Below are 19,626 nucleotides of genomic sequence, written 5' to 3'. Positions count from 1 at the left end.
TGTAATTGTTTGCCATTCCCAGTGTGCTTTATTGTCTCTGTGGTGAGTGTGTGTGGGTCGATCCAAGGCTGGGGACGTTCCTGGGATCCCTTCTATTAAAATAAATAAATCACCATCAACTTTGGCGGTGTGAATCTTAGCGGCTCCTGACCAGGAGCCAGGTTAATTACGTTCCCTTCTGACCGACTTTACATACACCTCCGACAGAAGCATGTCTGTTGTAAGCGCAGTGCAGGGCGAGGAGCTTGAGCTGAGTGGACCACTGGTGGATGTACGTCCGCAGCCTAGGCCACGCCACATTATAGTCAGAGCCCCTGAGGAAGAGTTGAGCCTGCTGGATTCCCTGTGTGTCTCCAGTCCGGAGCAGCCCGAGACGGATGAGGGACGGCTTCTGCATGACCTGACGTTGCGCCTAGAACAGCTAGAGACACGGGTGGATCACATCGCCGGCAGTTTTCTCAACCGTGATGAAACCATTCATGATCTCATCGATGCCACGGCCGCCCAAGTTTCCGGTGAGGCGGTTGTGAGGGTGCAGCGTCTGGAGCAGTCCTTCGCGAAGTGTGTGCAGCGCCTGGAAGCCAATATGAGGGAGGAGATCAGGAGGCAGGTGCAGGATAGCTGGCGTGCCGTCACGTAGCCACTGGGGCAGTCGACTCCTTTAGTGGGAGTGGGGATCAACTGGGGACAGTCGTCCTTGTCCGTTGCGATGCCGCGGATGGTGTTCCCTAAGCTGGCCCCTCAGTGTGCACCCACAGGCATTGTCGACTTTGTGGAGGAGGTCGACTTGTTCGTGGAACTGCATCCTCTGAGTGGAGCCGAGCTGCGAGGATTCCTGAACACGGCACTCAGCGGACCAGCGCGCTCTTGGTGGTTTGCTGAGTGGCACAAGTGTAACACCTGGGCGGAATTTCCCGCTGCCTTCCTGAAAGCGTTCCTCTCAGATGAATACCAGGTGCTGTTGGAAGAAAAGCTCCGGACCTTTGTACAAAAGCCATCGCAGAGTCTCAGGGACTTTGTCTTTGAGTTCCGTGCGTTGTGCCTTAAGTGGCGATCTGACATGCGTGAGGAAGAGATACTGCAACGTGTCCTTGACGCTTGTGAAACCTCGGGTGGCGGCTACTCTGAGGGGGGTCGTGAAGTCGGTTGATGAGTTGGTGAAGGTGGGGTCCCGAGTGGAAAAGGACTGGGCGGCTATCGGGATTAGTGGGTCTCAAAAGGGTCCCACGTCTCGGGATGTCCCCTGTCCCAAACCACGAGGAAAAGCCCCAGTGGATCCCTGTGCCGATCTCACCCTGGTGCAAGCCACCTTGCCCCTCTTAGTGCTGCCTGTACAAGTGTGAGGTGTCACTGGAGAGGCGGTCATAGATACAGGGAGCACTTATACCCTTATGAAATACAGTTTGTGGGAAAAGCTTAAAGTGCCTCATGAGCAGTTAAGGGGTAGTGCAAAAGTAAAATTCTTTCTTGCGGATGGAAGGGCACACAGGGCCAGGGGCAGGGTTCCTATGAGGCTCTGCTTACATGAGACACACTGGGAGACAGAGGTTTACATCCTGGAAGATGACCACCTGTCAATGCCCTTATTACTGGGAATGGACTCTCTTGTGGCGGTAGGTCTGACTATCCATCTGTCGCGGCTGGAGTATGATTTGCCGGGGGGTGAAGTCCATCGGTTTGGGACGAAGGCTCAAAGCAATCTGGTTTGGCCTAACTTGTGTTATTATCTCGCGCAGTTGGTGGATGAGCCCAGCCCAGTAGAGAAGGCTATTCTTGAACAGCCGGAGCTCGTTCAGCCACTGCTTAGGAGGTGGCACTCGGTGTGGACGGACAAATTGGGTCGGACTGAGGTGGTGTGTCATCACATTCACACAGTCCACCCTGTCCCTGTTCGGCACAGAGCCTACAGAGTGTCGCCTCTGAAAAAAGGAATAATCAAGGAGTGGGTTGACCAGATGTTGGCAGAGGGGGTCATTGAGCCTTCCACCTCGCCATGGGCTAGCCCTGCGGTGCTCGTTCAGAAGGCCGACGGGACCTACCGATTCTGTGTGGACTATCGGGAGCTGAACAAGAAGACCTTGGATGACGCTTACCCCATGCCACTCATTCATGACATCTTGAAATCTTTGCATGGGGCAGCAGTGTTCAGCTCCCTTGATTTGAAGTCAGGGTATTGGCAGGTGAGGATGGGGAAGAGTAGCATGGAAAAGACGGCCGTCATCACCCCGGAGGGGTTGTTCCAGTTTCGGGTGATGCCCTTTGGACTGAAAAACGCTGGGGCGTCATTCCAACGGCTAATGGAGCAGGTACTCCAGGGACTCATTGGGAAGACCTGTTTTGTTTATATTGATGACATCATTGTATTCTCCCCATCTGTCCAACAACATCTCAAGGACCTCGACCACATCTTCCAGAAACTGCATAAGGCTCATCTCACCCTCAACATCAAGAAGTGTAGATTTCAGCAAGACCATCTGAACTTCCTCGGCCATGTGGTGTCAGCAGACGGGGTCCGAGTGGACCCGAAGAAAATTAAGTCCATCTTGGACTACCCAGCGCCCCAGGAGGTAAAAAGTCTCCAGCGCTTCCTGGGGATGGCTGGGTGGTTCCACAAATTTGTGCATGGGTTTGCCGACATCGCTGCCCCTTTGTTCCAGCTGCTGAGGAAGGGATCCCCCTGGGCGTGGTCACCAACGTGCCAGGACTCTTTTGAAAGACTCAAACAGGCCCTGATATCGCCACCAGTCCTGGCACAGCCTGATCCTTCATTAACCTTTCAGGTCCACACTGACGCAAGTGACCTCGGGCTCGGCGCCGTTCTATCCCAAACTAGTCAAGGAGAGGAAAGAGTGGTGGCCTATGCTTCTCAGTCACTAAAGGGCGCCGAGTATAATTATTCCACCACCGAGAAGGAATGCCTCGCTGTCGTGTGGGCCGTGGAGAAGTGGCGGCACTTCCTGGAGGGAACATCGTTTGAAGTCTACACTGACCATAGGGCTCTGACCTGGGCATTCAATTACCCGAAGACCACGTCTAGGCTAACAAGGTGGGTATTGCGCCTCCAACAGTTCACGTTCAGGGTGTGCTATCGGAAGGGTTGTGCTAACGTTGTGCCCGATGCCTTATCACGGGTTCACGAGCCCGCGCCAGTGGTATGTGCGGTATCGGTCTCTAACCCTTGGCCTGATCTTCCCCTGAACATGAAGGAAATCGTTCAATCTCAAGCAGCCAGTCCTGTATGTCAGGGGTTGAGGGAGGGCTCGGGGGGGAGGCCTGACCGCATACATTATAGGGAACTTCAAGGGGCACTCTATTGCTGCGTTCCAACAAAAGATCGGGGTTACCATTATCAGTTGGTAGTGCCCGAGACATATGTGCCCAAGTTCCTACAGTATTATCATGATAGCCCGATCGGTGGTCACCTTGGACGTACTAAGACACTGTTTAAAATCTTGGAGGTGGCATGGTGGCCGACTGTTCGCAAAGACGTCTGGTCTCATGTCCAGACTTGTACCACCTGTCAGCAATACAAAACCCCACCTGGTCTCCCCTCGGGACAGCTTCAGCCAGTAACTGTCACTACCCCGGGGGAAAGCCTAGGCGTGGACCTAATGGGACCATTTCCTACTAGCAAGGACCGGAAGACCTACCTGATGGTGGTTGTGGACTATTTTACTCGTTGGGTGGAGCTATTCCCTTTGGCTAATGCCACCACCAAGAAGATATGTTCCACCCTGAAGGATGAGATATTTACCCGATGGGGGGTGCCGAAGAACATCATCACAGATCGGGGCCCGCAGTTTACCGGCTCAGAGGCCGAAGAGTTGTGGAAACAATGGGGGGTGGTTCACCTGAAAACGACAGCATACCATCCCCAATCAAATCGCACTGAGCGGGTGAATCGGACCCTGAAGACCATGATAGCATCCTTCGTCGGAGACCACCATCAGGATTGGACAAAGTGGCTGCCTGAGCTGCGGTTCACATTGAACACGGCGGTGCACAAGGTTACAGGTGAAACCCCTGCATTGTTAGCTTTAGGCAGACAGATAAACGGTCCTCTAGAAAGGATCATTGAGCTCAACCCACCTAAACCAGACACATCACTACACAATCACCTGCAAAGTATCCAACACATCACACAACAGGTAAAAGAGAGGATGGTGAGGTCGCAGTCCAGACAATCTCAATCGTACAACCAGAGACATAAGCCTGTGCAATTCTCGGTTGGGGAGAAAGTCTGGATCAGGACTCATCCCCTCTCCAAAGCCTCTGAGAAATTCACTGCTAAACTGGCTCCTAAGTGGTTCGGCCCGGCTATGGTTGTCCAAAAGAAGGGACCAGTGACCTACGCAATAGAGTGGGGATTGCCAGGGACTAAGAAAGTAGACACAGTAAACATCTCCAATCTCAAGCCTTGGTTCGGCCGTACACCACGACCTGGGGGTGGGGATTGTAGCAGTGCTACTTAAGAACTGCAACTCCCAGCAGTCCCTGTTGGGGCTGCTGGGGTCAAAGGTAGCCACAGGCAGTTAAAAGGAGGGCAGAGGGCAAAGAGAAAAGAAGTTTTTGTTTTGTTTTGGTTTGTTGCGGTTATTTGTCGTCTCTCCTGCTGTTATTGGAACTCTAATCATTTTGTCTTGGACTGTATTCGTTTGTTGGGGTCTGGATTGTCTGTCTACCTGTACACTGAGAACTGTGTTGGATTATTTGGTTTTCCGGAAGAGTGGAGAGCTCCTGAATCAACCATCAACCATCAACATCGTCAGTAACTACCGGTAGGACTGTATTTTTCCTTCTCCATATCAACATACAGATCGCTGGACTTAACTTGGTCACTTTTCGTCTTTCAACCTGTTTGGTATTATTTCAGGTCATTATATTTGTAATTGTTTGCCATTCCCAGTGTCCTTTATTGTCTCTGTGGTGAGTGTGTGTGGGTCGATCCAAGGCTGGGGACGTTCCTGGGATCCCTTCTATTAAAATAAATAAATCACCATCAACTTTGGCGGTGTGAATCTTAGCGGCTCCTGACCGCTACAAGTAAGCGCGCGGGAGCCACGCATAATGACGGGGAGAATTTGTCGGAAATCTCAACCCAATAGTATTGTTTTGCCTCCAAAAGGCTGCGTGTCACCCGTGAGGTCATGTAATAACCTGTCAACTGCCTGGAATGCGTATGCGTGTGTCATTGGCGTCTTGTCCCATATAATAACTTTGGATTGTAGAAGACGTTGAGCATGTGGTGAGGAAGGTTTGATGTTACATGTGGAAGTAGTATTGAGCTTCAACGGTATTTTAAAAACAGAATGGGCAGTTCGTCCACCCCATTAATAATGTTGCAGCTATTCCTGTAGATGCTACGGTTGTAAGAATGTCTCCCCTAGCTCTGATGGTATGAATCAGGGTTTTGTATACAAAGGTTTTCCCTGTTCCTGCAGGACCATCCAAGAAGAAGCAACGGGGATGGGAATTGTTATATGCAGCGTGTAAAACAGTATCAACAGCGTGTTTCTGTTCTGTGTTGAGTTTGTCGTAGTGTTCTATAGCGTGTGAGTGTTCAGCCTGAGCGTCGAAGGTGGGAGATGAATGACACAGTGGAGGAATGTCAGTGGGGGGTAGGTGTAATTTGTGCAGGTTGAAGCCATGTGGTTGCAGCATGTCATTAATGTCAGTGAGAGCATACATGCAAGCAGTGGTTGTGGAATATTTTGTGAGAAAGTCCTCGGAAAGGGAGAGTTTATGCGTGTCCCAAAGGTGTGGAACGTTGTGTGGTTCACCGAAGACACAGATGAAAATGAACATTTCTCACAAGAATCGTGGCATGCATATCTGGGATGCCTCTGAAAGAGTATCATGCCATATCTTGTCGTCTTTAAGAAGACCTAATTCTTGGCAAGCTTGTATGAAAGTGTCACATTCGACACCATTGACTGTTCGTAGATGGTGAAAACTTGTGATACCCACGCAACGGGTAAGGAGAAGTCTGAGGTAATAACGTTCGGTGTCGTTAATGGCAACAACAGGCATTCTATCGATCACTTTTGTGCCTCCTCTGATTCTCTTTTTCCATTTTCCAGAGGATTTTTGAAATGTGTAATGTTGCGGAACATCAGTGTAATGTAACGTACAGCTTCAGGATCTGTTTTGTTGAGTTCAAACCATGCTAAGAGCATAGTGTTTTTGTGGGCGTGTCTTTGGAGTGCTTGTTCCTCGTGACCCTCATGACAGAAGATGATTTGTTGTTCCAGTAAATGAACTGGTAATCGTGTAATCACGTGAGATTTTTCTGAAAGACTGTACTCGTTCAAACGCTACATAGCCTCAGGAGCACTAACATACCTACCGTCAAGGAAAGTCTGTATTTCGTCATGTTGAAAAATATCATCGGCTGGCTCCTTGCGAAGTGCAATTGATGCAGTGTTGTGTCCTTTGTACACATACTTAGAAAGATACTTGATACATTGAATAGACGCGCAAACTTCAACGTTAATATGAGCATTGAATTTCTGAGAAAGCCACGGATTGTAAGGAACTATCCAACGGTTTTCGATATCGTATTTGCCAACAACGGCAGTTCTCCCTTGTCTTCGGCGGTATATGGGGTATCCTTGTGTGTTTTCTTGAGTCTCCGCGTTGAAGTCTTTCGGGAAATTTTTGGTACACGTGCTGTCTTTCATGCAAGGTGATTTGGCGTTGAGCGTGCCACACGGACCATGCACCATGCATTTAGTGACAATTTGGAAAAGTCGAGGGTGTATTTCAGGATTTGGAAGCTCAGCACAGACATATTTGTCTATATCATCCTTGGTCCTTATTTTGGATTGTGAGTCAAGTGTAAGTAACATATGGCAATGAGGCAATCCTCGTTTTTGGAATTCAATGACGAAGATGTAAGTGAGAACATTGCCGAAAATATTGTTTTCCAGAATATCTGTTAGAAAATGTCGCAGCTTGATATGAAAGATGCGAGCAACGATGTCAGGTCTGTGTTCTATTTGCTCATGATGGGAAATGGCGTTGCAGATTTCCAGCCAAGCAGGATTGCAGGTGAAGGTTAAGAATAAGTCAGGCTTTCCACATTTGCGGACAATTGCCATTGCGTCTTGGTAGTTCTGTTGCAAGTACCTTGGACTGCCTTGAAAGGTAGAGGGAAGAATGATCAATTGTCCAGGGCGGATGTCATGGTGATGTGCTTTCGCAGTGACAGCATCCATAAGTCCCCTGTATTGCTCTACACGCAAATCTTGTTGATGTGAGCGAAGGTAATGTAGACGCGCGCCTTCTGTTCTGACATATGCATCGACGATGTATTGCTGGAAGAGTTTGCCACTGGAATGCCAGACACTAAATGAAGATCTCATGGCAAGCCTGAAAGCATAAAATTGGAGCTGTGTGACTCGCGTTCTTTTCACAGTTCGCTTTTCCTCAACATGGGTCAATTGTATGTGCCAGCCTGGATCTCTGTAAGGGAATAGCAGTGGATAAACCTTGGGGTCACAGTTCATATTTAGAACAGAGATACGCTTGCAAGCATCTCCCCTTGAATATATGCAAATGTCGCGTTGTGCAGGAGGTTCCCCGTCTTCACCTACAAAGATAGCAGCAACATCAGTTTGACAGGACGGGGCGTTATACCTTCTCATATCCAGACCTGGATTTTCCATGAACACCATTCGTGTAGTAGTAACAGTGTTACCGTGAGTGATAATGTCATGCATTTGCATGTAAGACTTTGCGAAGGGATTAACCTGTCGTATCATGTTGTCTAGTTGAAGCAACAAAATGTCACTGCAAGCGCTATTACAATCCTTTTGCAAACGTTGACTGGTAGCCTCAGTAGAGTCGAAGATATATAGCTGACCGTATTGTGGTGACGTTTCAGGATTGGTATATAAAGGAGAGACCTGGTGATAAATTTGAACGTGGATTCTGAAAGCATACGGTCCTTGTCCAGATGGTTGAGCGATGTGTGCGCCCCTTGATGTGAAAACTAAAGCAGAGTTGTATTCCCTGATATGATCACAGTAATTTCGGGACAGCAGGTTCTTGCCAGTCAAGAGGTCTTCTAAAAAAACAGGGGGTTTGGATAGTGGTGGCAAAGACACCTTGCCGGCATGACAACACTTAGTGTAATGTCCAGATTTGTTGACCTCTGCTGGCCAATGAAGAGCATTGCAAGAAGCACATAGCGCGGAAGGTAGGCCAATGTTATGTTCTTGGACGTGAATGGCGGTATCTTCTTGAAAAGCTGCAGAAAACTGAATGCGATGTTTGTGCATGAATGATTTAGTGCTGTGTTGACACTGAAGGGAATTGGAATGAGTTGTACCGAAACATTGCTGACAATGTTCACATTGCATAATTCGTTCAGTGGAGTGTGTTTTTAAATGCATGTTGAGATATCTCTGCACTCGGAACGTTTTTGAACAAATCGTGCATTGAAAGATCTGTTTGGAATGCGTTTGTTCAGTGGAGTGGGTGTTTAAATGTGCTTTGAGAGATTTCTAGAGCGTGAATGTTTTGGAGCAGTGTTGACACTGAAAAGAATTCATCAGGGAATGTGTTTTGAGATGGTTAGTAAGGTATTTGCGTGCGTGAAAGTGTTTGTCGCAAATTTTGCATACAAATCTTTGTTTTGAATGGATCTGCATATGGTTGTGGAGATCCATCTCACCTGTGAATTCCTCGTTACAAAATGTGCAATCGAAGGTGAGAGTGGAATGAGTTCGTAAGTGTTTCTTGAGAGCGTGAGTTGTTTTGAAGTATTGCTTGCAATGTTCACATTGCATCATTCGGTTAGTGTTGTGTTTTTTTAAGTGTGCGTTCAGATATCTCTGCACTCGGAAGCTTTTGGAACAAAAGGTGCATTGAAAGTCCTGTGTGGAATGCGTGTGTTCAGGGGAGTGTGTCTTTAAATGTTTTTCAGGAAGAGGAGAGTGGGCAGGTAACGTCACATTACTGTGGCGAGCAAGTGGGTGTGCACCCTGTGTGCACATACCGACAGCGTCAAAAGATGTCACCAGAAGGTTATCACGTTTGTATTTGAGAGGCATGAGAACCTTGTAATGCCCATGAGCCAAAGGACCGCTAAAGAGCAGGGATATGGAGAGACGCTGGGCCGGATTGTAAACTCGAGGAGAGGCATGAGGACATTCTTGGAAGTAAATGCTGATAGTAGCTGGAAGAATTTGGGACATTGCCACAATTTCCACCTTGCCACCATAGACTCCGGACATATTCATGTAGTCAGCGTATTGTTGAGCAGACTGTATAACAATGTCTCTGTGACTAACAACAACGGACACCACGTCGCCGAAGTTATCCCAATGTTGGCAAACAAAGCCAACAGCCATGTTGCGAAGTTTGAGAGCGACAGTTTCATCAAGGACATTTTTCCAAATAAACCCGACTGATAGAAACAAACAGTTACCTGATGCAGGAATTTCTATAACATTGAAAGAAGTGTTGTTTCCATGAAATACATTTGAAGCGGTAGCCATGGAGGGCAAAAGAACAGTCAACGTGGCTCACAGCTGGATTTGGACCACAGCACACAGCAAAGCGAGTGAGTATGTGTTTGATGAGCTGTTCGAGTTGGCGGGCAGTGGTCTGAGGTGCATTCCCGATCACGTGGGAGGAGGGGTAGAGTTTCTGGGCGGGGTTTCGTTGTTCCTTTCCCATGGTTTTCGATGGTGGACGCGGTCGGGTGTTGTAACTGAAAAGAATAATGAAAAGTCAATGTGGCTCAGAGGTGCATGTGGACTCCTAGCACAGACGAAAGGGACTAACTGGGTGGTCGGTGAGTTTTTGCGTCCTGGCACATGAGCAGGCAGTGTGAATGCCTAGAGAGCGAGGGTAGACGCGGGCCAGGGAAAAAGGAGTGTTGGTGGGCGGGGAAACGTCTTCCGTGTTCCTGCAGGACCATCTAAGAAGATGCATGTTTGTCGCGGATGCGAATTGCTGTATGTAGCGTGTAAAACAGTTTGCGATGGTGCACGCGGTCGTGCGTCATAACCGAAAAGTCTATGTGGCTCAGAGGTGCATGTGTACTGTAGCACAGATGAACATAAATGACGACTTTTTTTCTGAGTCGTCGCATCCAAGTTGGTGGGCGTGGCTCTGCGAGTTGTCATCGTATCTAATGGTCTTAGAGTTGGTGGCCGTGGCTCCTTCCTGCGTGTCCCATGGGCGTCTTACTTGTCGGCGGCTTAGTGAATTATATATATAGATAAGGCTTTTCTTGTTGCAGCCCAATCATATCCATGTAGACATCTTAGTATATTAATTGCTTTTTTACATTTGTCTATTATTTTACTTATATGACACTTCCAAGTCAATTTGCTGTCCATATATCTCTCTATATATAAAAGAAAATTATATCTCTCTATCTCTCTATATATAAAAGAAAATCCTGGAATGGAAAGCAAATGCAAGGCTACGATACGTGATAATCTCGAAAGACATTTTAAAGACTCGCAAAACCAAGGAGGCTTGCCACGGTGCGTCTCGTGGGGACCGTAAACATGAGACTTGGTGCCAAGAGACTGTCCCAGGGCCATAGCAAAAAGGACAGCGGCTGTACAGGCTTTAAAAAGATCGAAGGGCAGCGCGACCCCAACTGAACGTGAGCAGCATTATACATCCTGCAAGAAAGAATTCAACCACGCCCGGGGCCAGAAATAGAAGACAGGTATTGCTTTTACAACGTCACGCGAGACCAGGCAGTGAGCCATCATTTAAAACAAGTCAACAGACCTCTAAGCTAGCAGTTGTTGGATTGCTTTTGGCAGGCAAGCATCATGTGCTCACAGCTCTTAAAACAACGACATGCGACAGGCAGAAGAGGCAGCTAGCAAGCAGCAAAAAGACTGCAAATGATCCAAAGGCATATCCTTAGCGTACATTCAGCCGCAACACCCTTCACAATACGAGCAGCATTATACGTCTGGGAAGAAAGAGATGTAACCTCGTGCGGGGCAGAAAATAAAGTAACTAGTATTGTTTTTACAAAAGTTTTTAAAGTAAAAGTGAAAATAATGCATATGTAACAATTCACAAGAAAATAACAATCTCTTTAAATTGTAGATTGCCTGCCTAAGGTAAAGTCATCCCTGATGAATGGGGACATGGGAATAAGGGGTCCTTTCATCGGATTAGTACTATTTCAGATGTGGAATGGCAAAATAGGTGAGGCAGCTTGATGAATAAGGTCTCCAGGACTTAAAACAAATCCAAATCATATTATGTGATATCATCTAATGTGAAATTCTACTCCGTACTTCTAGAATTTTTATTTTTATACTGTATTGAGGATTTATTCTGTTCTATGTATTGCACTGAATTTCACTGACCCCCTTCTTTTTGACACCCACTGTATGCCCAACCTACCTGGAAAGGGGTCTCTCTTTGAACTGCCTTTCCCTAGGTTTCTTCCATTTTTTCCCTACAAGAGTTTTTTTTTTGGGAGTTTTTTCTGGTCTTCTTAGAGGGTCAAGGCTGGGGGGCTGTCAAGAGGCAGGGGCTGTTAAAGCCCATTGCGGCACTTCTTGTGTGATTTTGGGCTATACAAAAAATAAATTGTATTGTATATCCGGTAAACCAAACACAGGGGTTGGCGAGCGAAGCGAGCAGGGGGCAGAGCCCCCTAGTACTTATAAAAATTTAAGTACTGATACCTCTTCCAGCTTTTGACCATATATTCTTAAATTTAGCTTAGGTCTTTTCACTCTCTTGCTGAACCAAATCACTTGTGATTTTTCTCCTGAAAGCTTAAAACCCCATTTGTTTACCCATTCTTCAATTTTATTTATCTCTAACTGCATTTTGTTAGTAATGTAAACAAAATTCCTACTCCTAATGCAAAAAGTCCTATCATCAGCATATAACGATTTACCCACTTCCTTTCCTATCTGAGAAAATATATAATTTATTTTAATATTAAGCAATAGTGGGCTAAGTACACTGCCTGTTGAGTACCATTTTCTACCTTATATATGTTTAAGTATCTGGATCCCACTCTAACTTGTATGCTTCTATCAAATAAAAACTCATGATAAAATTATACAGTCTACCTCTAACTCCAAACGTATGCAATTTTAACAAAAGCCCTTCCTTCCACAAAATATCATGCTTTTCTATGTCAATAAAAACTGCTATTACAAATTCTTTATTTGCTTGTGATTTTCTAATTTTATCTTCTAGTTTCAATACTGAATCCATTGTCATTCTAACCTTTCTGAAACCACTTTAGTAATTTGCCATCATTCACTTTTTTTCGAAGATATAAGTTAATCTATTATTGACCATATGCTCCATTAACTTACTCATATGTGCTATTAATGAGATAGGTATATAACTGGGTGGATTTGATGGTGTTTCACCTGGTTTTAAAATTGGTATCACTACTGCTATTTTTGTTTTTTCTGGTTGAGGGCAGATATTATAAAACTCTAAAAAATTTTCCAGAGATTTATCACTAATGTTTTTAAACATACAATGACAAATGTCATCTTTTCTTTGAGCGGTCTGACCCATACTTTCTATTGCCTATTTAAATTCATAAATACTGAATGTAACATTTGTTACACTATCACAACATGCTCTGCAATACTTTCTTTTTGCATGTTAATTTACAGTTTTTCTAACAACTGCCTGAGCTTTTTTATATGCAATATAATCATTTGTATTGTGAAATTTCTTGACTCTCCTAAACATTCTGTTCTTTTCCTGAATTGCCTCATAACATTCTTCATTCCACCATGGAACAACCTTTCCTCTCCTAACACCTTTACTTTTAGGTATTGCTTCCAATGCCGAGTAAAATACAATACTGCAAATCTTTTCATTAGATTATCTACATTATCTTCTAGAGTTACTTTTTGTAATCTCTCTTCACATGTTTTCTTAAATCTTTCCCAATTAGCTTTAGCAAAATTCCACCTTCTTATACTACTTAATCTATTGTTGTACAATTTTATCCCAAATCTAGTTATTGGTCACTTCCTAATGAGGTGTCCTTCATAACCTTCCATTTACTAATTCCAGCCAATTTCCTGCTAACTAAAGTGAGACCAAGGGCATTCTCATTTTGATTGTGTATACCAAATCTGGTTCCTGTTCCATCATTAAAACAAACCATGTTACACATATCTAAAATATCTTCAACCACCAATCCATTTTTATCTGCCCTACAACTACACCACAATCAGCTATTTGCATTAAAATCCCCACACCACACTATTCTTTGAGAAAGTGTATTACTTATATCTGCCAATAACTCAGTAGACAGCATCTCATAAGAATTGTAGAAGTTAGCTAATGTTACTTCTCCTTCAGTATCAAACACTTCTACAACAAGTGCTTCATATTTTTCACTTACTTTCATCAATCTATATCCTAAACCAGGGGTAGGCAACGTCGGTCCTGGAGTGCCACAGTATGTGCAGGTTTTTGTTCCAACCCAGTTCCTTAACGAGAACTCAATTATTGCTGATGAAGCACATATTGCTTAAGTGACATTTTAATGCTTCATTTTAGTGGTCTCGCTTGTTAAGGTTCTCCAACCTTAATTGCTTATTTCAATCTTAAACTGCTGCATTCAGTGTTTTAATTGCTCCTTATTAGCAATAAGATGTAAAAGACAAAGCAGCCAGCAGTTCTCCAGCTAGCTTTTTTCCAATTACATCTGTGTGTGTTCATCATGCACGGTTTGATTTAATAAAACACTTAATAGAAAAATGTGACAGACTGAAAATGATCTGTTTTAGGCTTCAAATCATTTGGATGATATCCTTGGAAAGGAAAAAAATCTACGATATAAAAGCCTTACATTGCACAGACTAACAAGCCATAAAATTAAATAAGGTCTGAGATTGGCAATGATTGGTTTCTAATTAAGCAATTGGGTTGGAATGAAAACCTGTAGCCACTGCGGCTCACCAGGACCGACATTGCCTACCCCTGTTTTACATCTTATTGCTAATAAGGAGCAATTAAAACACTGAATGCAGCAGTTTAAGATTGAAATAAGGATCAATGTGTTTATTATTAGCTTTTTAGTGCTATTATCTATTAAAAGCTTAGACCTGAAGCAGCTTAAATGGTCACCATTTATTTCAATGTAAGGGCCGCTGATCTTCTTGTCTTTTCACTTGATTTGTTTTGAATTTCTATGAGTCAAGGACTTTGTGTTTTCTGCAGAAGCTGAACAATCAGGAAGGCAAATTTTGTTTTGGGAGCACAGGTACTGGACCTTTCCACTGACAGTGTACTAGACAAGCTTCTCCAAGCATTCAAGGTCTTTAATTGTGAGAACACTAGGCAAGATCTCACATTAGCACATAAACATATAAACATTTAGATGGCATTTAAATTTACATATTAAGGCTCATCAATACATCAGATGATCAAGTTAAAGCAAGCAAAATGCTCTGTTAGCTAGCTGGTGCTATATAGGAGTTTAAGAGCTGATTATTGAAGACTAGGGTCTTTCTTTCAGATGCCTGTGAGCTTTGGGGGGAGGGCTGTTTCTATTGCATTGAATTATATTGAATCATAATGATAATAATAAAGTTACAGCAGAACATATGAAACTAGTTAGCTTTAAGCTATTTAAGAATTATCTGTTAAAGGCTTATATTTTTCCTTTCTTTCAAGCACCCAGGAACACCATGCCAAAGCCATCTGTAGATTAGCACTTCTCATTGAAGCTGTGTGCTGCTGCTTACTGGCATGGCTGCCTATTATTTTAGCCTTAAAGGATGCTAGTGCAACAAGTAATTATTAATTGAATCATTAAATGAGCAGTCCAGTTTTCACATGTTGGTCCTCCTGAATCCAACTTAATGGTGAGAACTGATTAACCAAAAGGCAATCAATCTTTTACAGCCCAGGGATTAGCAACAAGAGAACAAAGTTAAGGGTGATTAGGTGATGCTCACTTCCAGGTGGCAAGGACATCCTTTGAGCCAAAGGGATTGTTATGAGAAGGTCTACTGGGAAGAAGATTTTTATGAAGAAGCTTGCGGGGTAAGGGATTGTTATGAGAAAGTCTGAAAAACCAAGTGATTTTTATGAGAAAAGGTACTGAGCTAGGTGATTATCATAAGAAACCCTTTAAAGCAGATGATGGGAAATATTGTGAAGGGGGCGTATTCTGAAATAAGAATTGTAATAAATTTGAGGGTCACCTATAGCAAGATCCTCACTTCATTGAACTGACACAGTCTTTATGGGCTCTGCAATGGTTTCCTATGCTGTGCAATAAAGTCTTAGTCTGACTGCCTATTTAAAGACTGCCTATTTAATTTTCTGAAGAAGATTTCTCCACAACACAACATTCCAATTGAGATATCACCTTCAAGACATACTTCTCCAGTCAGTCCATAAAGCACACCCTCTTCTCCTCACTGGGGCTGAACACTTACACCTTATTCCAACCATTAAACCATTAAACCAGTACCCAAATAAACAAACAGTACAGAACACAACTGGGATGGCCACTTTAGAGTTAAGCCAAATCCTTCCAATATCAGCTTAGTACACAGTTTTATAGCATTCCTTAGGACTTCGATATTGAAATTGTTTAAGAATGTAGTATAACTTTAGTTAGCTGAATCTTAACCTCATATGAATGAGAATGCAGCGAAATAATTCTTGACAAGACCAAGTAAATTTCTTCAATTGAAAACACATAGAGGTCTGGTGAATGGAGTTAGCCATTATGCAACACCTTTGCTACAAAAAGGATTGATGTCTCATGTTTAAGTCTGCTGTAGAAGACATAATACCAAGACTTAGGAACACAGAAGGAAAATTGATTAAGAACTAAGAATGAGCTATTGCTTACAATGAAGGGGGTCAGAAAGTTGGTAGAAGTTAGATATGACTAAACTAACCTCAGAAGAAGTGAGCAATGTTGGATAATCGTGGTTTATTCCTTATCATTTGGTTAGTCATAATAAGAAGAACTGAGACATTTTTAACTGTTCCTTTCAACACAAGGGCCTTAATCTGAAAGTGTACTTGCTTTCTGGATTTGCACTATGCCCATTTCTTTTGATTCTCCATTTCTGAGAAAATACTATAGCCATTTGTGGAGAAACCAAAGGCATGTTTCACCGGGTACGTCTCCTTCATGATCACACATTTATTTAATTTTGTCTGACTTGATATGAAATGAAACAGCTGTCTTGATGTTTATGAGGTGTAGGTGCTTCCATTTGGCCTCCACCTGTAGCCCATTGTGCTATGGTTGTGCTCTAGTGTCACATTATGACCCCAAAAAGGATGTGACACTATCAGTGCAAAGAAGTTTTTATGTTAATAACAACCTACAGTGTTAATAGACAAACTAAGAAACCTTCTCCTTCAGGTGAGCCTGAAATATGTCAGTAGGCTAACAATATTTCCAGTACTGTTGAGAATCTACCAAAGGAATCCTGTTCAGACAATATAGAATTGTCTCAAATCCAAATTGATATTAAAGAATCCACACTAGGATTACAGCAGCACTGCTCATGAGACAAACTTGGACATAAGCATTGGCAGGTATGATATGGAGCCCCGACCATGGTATTGACAGAGTACTAGTCAGTCACTATGATGCTCTTGGATTTATACTGACATGTACCATTCAAGTGATAGTATTGGTCTAGACTCCAGAGACTTTGTGACAAGCAGTGAGATAATAATAATAATTCATTACATTTATATAGCACTTTTCTCAGTACTCAAAGCACTATCCACACAGGGAGGAACCTGGAAGCGAACCCACAATCTTCCACAGTCTTCTTACAGCAAATCAGCAGCACTACCACTGCGCCACCTGTGAAAGATTGGATTGAAGGGAAGAATGATCTCAACCTACTGTCTAGTATTACACTACCAATGTGCTACACAACATCAGATATGGTCTAGTACAGGATTAAAAGGGAGGTCTTCTGTGATGTCCCAGACTATGTATATGGCTCAAGGGCTTACCTCCATTAGAGGACAATCATAACAATGTTCAACTTGCCTTTGACATGACTAAATCAAGAATTGTCCCACGGAAGTGACTCTGTTCCTAGACTGGAGCTTTGTGCAGCTTTAAATGGGCTCATTTAGAAACGTTACTTACAAATGAGCTCACTTTACAGATAAGACAAATAACTGGTCTGATTCCACTAGTGTGCTCATCTGGCTGCAGTCAGACTTCTGTTGTTTTAAAGTTTTTGCTGGCATCAGAGTGGCAAGATGCAAGAACTTAGGGATCTTTATATATGGCATTATGTGGACTTTGCTAATAATACAGTAGAAGACTTTGCCAAGGGTAGGATCTGAATTGACCTGATAGTGTCTAATCGATGGTCGCAAGGTCCGTCATTCCTATTTCATCAGCCTCAAAAATGGCCATCACCGCCTTCGGGTGGTTTACCAGAAGATACAGCAGAGTACCAGAAAGGTGTCTTTTATGAAATTAATACAATAACAAACACACCAAATGCCTCTGTATTCAAAACATGGAAAGAACTAGTATAATATGTGGCTCAGGAAGAACATGGGGAGGCAAATTTAAATAATTAATCAAACAGTAAAGATTACCAGAACACTGAACAGTGTATTTTTCAGGCAGCCCAAGAGCACAGCTTCCCTGATCAATATAACTTATTAAAGGCTGGAAAATCAGTTCTGCCTACCAGCCATCTGCTCACTCTAGCCCATGAGTTTGACAAATTCATTGAGCTCATCAGAACTAAAGGACATCTGCAGTAACTTGAAAATTCAGTTATACACAAAGCCCTCAGTGGTCCTCTATTCCATCATCCAGCCACTAAGCTATTAATTAATGAATACAACAACAAACTATGCCATTCAGGCCCAGAGATAGTGTCTGCAGATATTCAAGGGTGTGAGGCTATTCGCAAACATCAGTACCACTGTTTATAATGCTGTAAGTTAAAAAATAAGCCAGTAATGTCAAAAATGGCAGATTTTCCGCCAGTACGCTTACATCTTTACAAACCCCCTTTCTTCAGCACAGGCATGAATTGTTTCAGTCCATTTTAGATAAGATCAGAAGATGCACTGAGATAATGTGGGGAATTGTATGCACTTGTATCACTTTCAAAGAGGAGAAGCAGAATTGAAAAATGCTTTTGCCGAGCTTAGTCTTCAACTACATAAGTAACTGGCTAAGCAGAAGATCACATTTTGTTTTACTCCACCAGGTGCACCCCACTTTGAAGAAGTATGGGAGAAAGAGATATGATCTGAAAAAAATGCATTGCATATTTCAGTAGGATCCCAGACTGTCACTGAAGAAGTTTTTAGGACAGTCCTGATCAGATAGAAGGAATCTAGAACAGTAAGCCATCAGGAAATGTATCCAGCAACATTGCTTACTAGGACCCTGTCATACCAAATCTTCTTATGGGATGGGCTGACAGTTCTCTTCCATAAGATTACTATCCTGAAACAGAATTAAAGGACAACAGGAAGTGTAGACATAGTCAGATCCTATTTGAACGTTTCTGGTCTTATTTTTTATACTATTCTTTACCTGATCTCCAGATCAGTTAGTAAAATGGTGATGCTGGCTGACCACTAGTTTCCAAGGGTATGCTGCCTAATTGGTACAGTCATCAAGGTGTTTCCTGAGCCAGATGGAGACGTCAGATTGGCAGAGGTTAGTATTAAGGACAGAATATTCACAAGACCTGTAGCTTGAATGGTTGCTCTTTCTGAAACTCAAGATAATAGAAATAATGTGACTACTGAATGCTAGCTATGCCTTCACTGTTTAAGGAGCACATATGCACCATACATGTGGCATAATATATTTTGGTAATCAGTGTATTTCAAGAGCAATATTGTTTTAAAGACAGAGTCCGATCATCAGGAGGATGGATTTGGATGCTGTCTTCCACAGAATGGGGCATTGTGGATAGCAATAAAAAAGACAAAATTGTGCTCATTTTCATGTCTGATCAAAATATTACTTTAAGTTTCTTTTAGTGTAGTAAAGCGATTACAGTGTTTTAGGAATATTGTGTATCAAATGAAGCAATGCAAGTTCAGTCTGTGTTTTAATTTATTGTGCAAATTGTTGTATAAAAGTGTATTTTAGAGCCAGTGAGTAAACCCTCTGTTTCTAGTTACTACATTTCTGAGAAATTTAATTGTCTGTACAGTTCTTATAAGATAATTTACACTAAGAAAATGTTATTTATTAATCAAATTTATAATTGTTACATTTGTGTTTTCATTAATTTTGTAAATCATTGGTTAATAATGTAGTTTGTAACAACAGTGTCATCTAGTGACCATTTTTAGTATTACACCTGAAAGCATTTGCAACATGTTATTTATATTTCTTTGAAGTGTTTAATTAGAGCATTAATAGTAGTTTTACTTTATCTAATTGTAGACCACTCATACATACTGTATGCTGTATGCAAGTTTATACTGATCTGTTTAACTGCCTGGTACAGAAGACTGCAATTGTAATGTGCTGTGGATTAACATATTAAAGCCTACTGTAGAACTGGAATATACCTTACAAGTGTTTTTTTTTTTTGTTTTTTTTACATTTTATTGAATTTAATAGAATCAAACCACATTCCATACAAGCAAGTCACATTT

At 42.9% G+C, this 19,626-nt stretch overlaps 1 pseudogene; it reads right to left on the bottom strand.

The window, feature by feature from the left end:
• Positions 1–1,803: 1,803 nt before the first annotated feature.
• LOC114657604 (uncharacterized) lies at positions 1,804–7,792 on the bottom strand (annotated as a pseudogene).
• Between the last annotated feature and the right edge of the window lie 11,834 nt (positions 7,793–19,626).

This window comes from Erpetoichthys calabaricus, chromosome 9, assembly GCF_900747795.2.
Source record: "Erpetoichthys calabaricus chromosome 9, fErpCal1.3, whole genome shotgun sequence".
NCBI lineage: Eukaryota > Metazoa > Chordata > Cladistia > Polypteriformes > Polypteridae > Erpetoichthys > Erpetoichthys calabaricus.
This window is presented reverse-complemented; position numbering and strand designations above follow the sequence as displayed.